Below are 5,218 nucleotides of genomic sequence, written 5' to 3' on the forward strand. Positions count from 1 at the left end.
CTCTCCCATGTGAATGTGAAAGATTTCTCATCTTGTTTTCTATTAGAGATGAAGAACAGTGCGTGTTCCAAGTCAATGAGCACATACCATGTACCTGAGGTTTAATTAATCCAGTAATGATACATCTTCCAGCACCACAGCTATGATTCAAGTACTTCTTGGCTAAATCTACAGTAGTCTATAGTCAGTCTCAAGGATCTATCTGGCTTCTGAAGGAGTGAGATTGCTTGCTTTCGCGGAGATATAAGAGGGATCATTATCCTTGCATTCATTTGGTCTTTAATAGTATCCTAATCTCTGTCATTCCTCCTAGGACACAATATTATTTTTGATTCACTGTCTCGGCCAGGGGTATGGAGTGAATTTTCAGAGGTTTCCATATCAACTTCCCCACTGCGATCGCTCTTGCTCCACAGAGCAACGACTCTTCAATATAAGGCTTTTTCTAACTGTGAAATCTATTGATTCCAATTATACACTTGTAGACTGGGGAAATGACCACTGTGTGAGTGGGCAGACTCAGTGGCTCCATTGAGAATCTGATTTTAGATAGGACTCCATTTGCTACCTGTTCCCTGTAGGCCCTCATTCTAACAGGGAAGAGTTGTGATGACATCTCCAGGTATTAACATCATCATCTCAGGTCTTGTGTCTAATAGTCCTTTCCCCAGTGTACAGTCCATTGAGTAAGTGGTTGTATACCCCTTTGAAGAAAGGCCAGAGGAATCATATGGCATATATCTTTCATAGTGTTGTAGGATCCTTTCTCCTAGGAACCTGGATACATCTTTAATCAATGGGTCTAAATATGCAAGTTTGACGCAGCTCTGGGAACTGAGCAAACAATTGTGACTTATATTGGGATGATTGCCTTCATACTCCTGCTCCTTCATTATAGCTTTTTTAAAAAAATTATTTATCTTGAGCAACATCCTTGTTGACTACCCATCTGTTTTCCCTGAGAGACAGTGTGTACTATTAAGCATCTTCACAACTCCTTGAGCATAAAGTCTCCTTGACTGCTCCCACGGTCTTGTTAGTGGCTTCTGGGGGTTAAGTATAGCCACTGGCCTCTATTACTTCAGAGCCTCATTGTCTCCCTGGATATTAGTGTACCACACTCCTAGAGTTACTGTGTGCATGTTACAATTTTACCCATACTTTTATTTTATTTTATTTTATATCAGTTTTATTGATGTACATTATAAATAAAAATTGTGTTTACAGGTTCAACATGATGTCTTGACATATGTATAAATTGTGAAATGATTATCACAACCAAGCTACTTAACATACCCATCAGCTCACATAATTATAATTCTGTGTGTGTGAGAATGTTTAAGACCTACTCTCTTGACAATTTTCAAATACACAATATATTATTATTGACTATAGTCACCATGCTGTTACAATAGATCTCTAGAACTTATTCCATCCTTTTACTTTCAACATTTCGGTGACCTTATATTTAAAGATTGGTCTCTTATAAATGGCACTTACAAATCTCCTTGATGGGGTTACACCATGATAAACCCATCATAAGTTAAAAATATCATAAGTTGAAAGTACATATTTGATTTACAATATTGTCAGTTTACAGTGGGTTTATCTGAAAGGAAGCCCATTATAAGTCTAAGGAATGAATGCATGTTGCTTTTGCACCATTGTAAAATCAAAAAATTGTAAGTCAAAGGAATGTAAGTGAGGGACCATCTATGTAGGGTCTTTTTTAAAAAATCCAGTCTTATCTGACTTTCTAATTGAAGCATTTAGTATGTTTACATTTAAAGCAATTACTGATATGGTTGGGTATAAATCTACAAACTTATTAAACTGTTTTGATCTATTTCTATTTTGTTTCTTCTTTCCTGCTGTCTTTGGGATGAATCAAAATTTTCTATTACTTTAGTTTTAAAAGGAATGTTTAAAAAGAATTAGTGTTTTAGATTTGCCCATGTATTTATTGTTCCTGAATTTTAAAAAAATTCCACATTTCCCTTTAGCCCAGGAAACTTCTTTTAGAATTTTTATAGAGCATATCTGCTGGTGATAAATTTCTTCAGTTTCAGTTTGTTTGAAAATGTCTTTATTTCACCATTGCTGAAAAAAATTTTCATTAGCGCAAAAGTCCTAGGGTGGCAGCTTTCTTTTATATTTTTTTCAGCACTTTAAATATGTCATGTAATTATCTTTTGACTGCCACCATTCTTAGAATCATTTCTTTGAGTATATCTTTTTTCCCCCATCACTTTAAATATTTTATTTTATTTTTAGTTTGAAGTAGATAACTATGATGTTCTTAGGAATTTTTTCTTGCATTGTCCTATTTGGAGTTCACTGAGCTTCTTAAATATGTGAGTGACGTCTTTCATCAGTTTTGGAAAATTCACAGACATTGTCTTTTCAAATACTGCTTTTTCCTTTTTTATTATCAAAAAAGATTTATTGAATCAATGCCCTACTAAAGGAAGATGAACGTTATTTTTTATTATTTTAATTTTAAAATTTCAGTAGCTTTGGGGGTACAAGTGTTTTTGGCTACAAGAATGAATTGTATAGTGATGAAGTCTGGGATTTTAGTGTACTCATCACCTAAGGTAGGGTACATTGTATCCCAATAAGTAGTTTTTCATCCGTCACCTCCCTCCCATCCTTCCCCCTTCTGAGTCTCCAGTGTCCATTACATCACTTTGCATGCCATTGTGTACCCATAGCTTAGCTCCCACTTATATGTGAGAACACGCAGTATGTGCTTTTCTATTTCTGAGTTACTTCCCTCAGGATAATGGCCTCCATTTCCATACAAGTTGCTGCAAAAGACATTATTTTATTCTTTCATATGGCTGAGTAGTATTCCATGGTATATATATCTCATTTTCTTTATCCATTCATTGGTTGATGGGCACTTAGGTTAGTTCCATATCTTTGCAACTGTGAATTGTGCTGTGATAAACATGCATGTGCAGATGTCTTTTTGATACAATGATATTTTTTCCTTTGGGTAGATATCCAGTTGTGGTAGATCTACTTTTAGTTCTTTCAGAAATCTCCGTACTGTTTTCCAAAGAGGTTGTACTCATTTACATTTCCACCAGCAGTGTATAAGCATTCACTTTTCACCACATCTATGCCAACATATACTGTTTTTTGACTTTTTAATAATGGCCGTCCTGGCTGGAGTAAGGTGTTATCTCCTTGTGGTTTTAATTTCATCTTTCTGGTGATTCGTGATGTTGGTTTTTTTCTTTTTTTTTTTTTTTTTGGCCTTTTGTATATCTTTTCTTGAGAAATGTCTATTCATACCATTTGCCCACTTTCAAAATGGGATGATTTGTTTTTTTCTTGCTGATTTGTTTGAGTTCCTTGTAGATTCTGGATATTAGTTCCTTGTTGGATGCATGGTTTACAAATATTTTCTCCCATTCTATAGGTTATCTGTTTAATGTGATGATTATTTCTTTTGGAATGAAGAAGCTTTTTAGTATAATTAGGTCCCATTTATTTACTTTTGTTTTTCTTGCATTTGCTTTTGGGTTCTTCATCATAAATTATTTGTGTACATCAATGTCCAGAACAGTTTTTCCTAGATTTTCTTCCAGAATTTGTATGGTTTCAGTTCTTAGATTGAAATATTTAATACATCTTAAGGTAATTTCTGCATATGGTAAAACAGGAATCGTGTTTCATTCTTCTACATGTGGCTGTCCAATTTTCCCAGCACCATTTATTGAATAGGGTGTCCTTTCCCCTGTTTATGTTTTTGTTTGTTTTATTGAAGGTCAGTTGGTTGTAAGTATTTGGCTTTATTTCTGGGTTCTCTATTCTGTATCATTAGGTCTATGTGTCTACTTTTATACCAGTATTGTGCTGTTTTGGTCCCTATACCTTGCAGTAATATTCAAAGTTGGGTAATATGATACCTCCAGGTTTGTTCCTTTTTCTTAGCATTGCTTTGGCTATTTGGGCTCTTTCTTGGGTTCTGAATTTTAGGGTTGTCTTTTTCTAATTCTGTGAAGAACGACATTGGTATTTTGACAAAAAATTGCATTGAGTCTGTAGATTGCTTTGGACAGTATGGTCATTTTCATGGTATTGATTATTCTAATCTGTGAACATGGAATATATTTTCATTTGTTTGTGTCATCCGTGATTTCTTTCAGCAGTGTTTTATAGTTCTCTTTGTAGAGATCTTTCACCTCCTTAGGTTAAGTATTACGATTGTGTTCAACAGCAAAAACCGCAATTACTTTTGCACCAATCTAATATATTCTTGTTTTTCTTTTTTTTGTAGTTGTTGTCAAAGGGATTGAGTTCCTAATTCGATTCTCAGCTTGATCATCGCTGGTGTATAGCAGTGATACTGATTTTTGTTCATTGATTTTGTAACCTGAGACTTTACTGAATTCATTTATCAAATCTCAGAATCTTTTGAAGGAGTCGTTAGGGATTTTTACATATAAGGCCATATTGTTGGCAAACAGAGACAGTTTGACTTCCTCTTTTCCAATTTGAATGCCCTTTATTATTGTTATTATTATTTTGCCTGATTGCTCTGCCAGGACTTTCTTTTATCTCATTATTTTTCTTCTCTTTTTCTAGAATTCGAATTACACATATATTAATATTAGATCATTTGACAGTGTCTTCCATGTCTTGCTCTCTTCTTTTTTAAAAAAATTCTCTATGTGTTTCAGTTTAAATCATTTATTTTGAGCTGCCTTTAAATTCATTGATTTATTCCATGATATCTTAATTTCATGTACGTAGAGTTTTAGAAAGTTAATTTGCTTCTTTTAGGAAATTCCACTTATCTGCTTAAATTCTTCATAGTTTTATCCATTTTGTTCATCTTTTCCTCTATTTTACTTACCATATTTATAATAGTAATCTTAATATGCCTGTGAATTCCAACCTCTAGGTCATCTATAGGTCTGCTTCTATTATTTTCTTGATTACAAGTCACATTTACTGGCTTCTTTGCATAAATTATTTTTTACTTTTTAACTTTATGCTGGGCATTATGTAAAAAGATGTGTAGATACTGAAATACATGTATTTCCCTCTAGGTGGGGCACACTTTTGCCTCTACCAGGCAGTATATTTGAAGGCCAATTGCTTCAGTCTCATCAGAAATTGAGTTGGGATGAGGATGGGTTACAGTTTTAGGTGGTTTCAGTTCTCATCTGTTTTCCAATATATTGATAATAAAATATGTTTG

The sequence above is a fragment of the Rhinopithecus bieti genome, unplaced genomic scaffold (genome assembly GCF_001698545.2).
Source record: "Rhinopithecus bieti isolate Rb0 unplaced genomic scaffold, ASM169854v2 scaffold_72161, whole genome shotgun sequence".
Classification (NCBI taxonomy): Eukaryota; Metazoa; Chordata; class Mammalia; order Primates; family Cercopithecidae; genus Rhinopithecus; species Rhinopithecus bieti.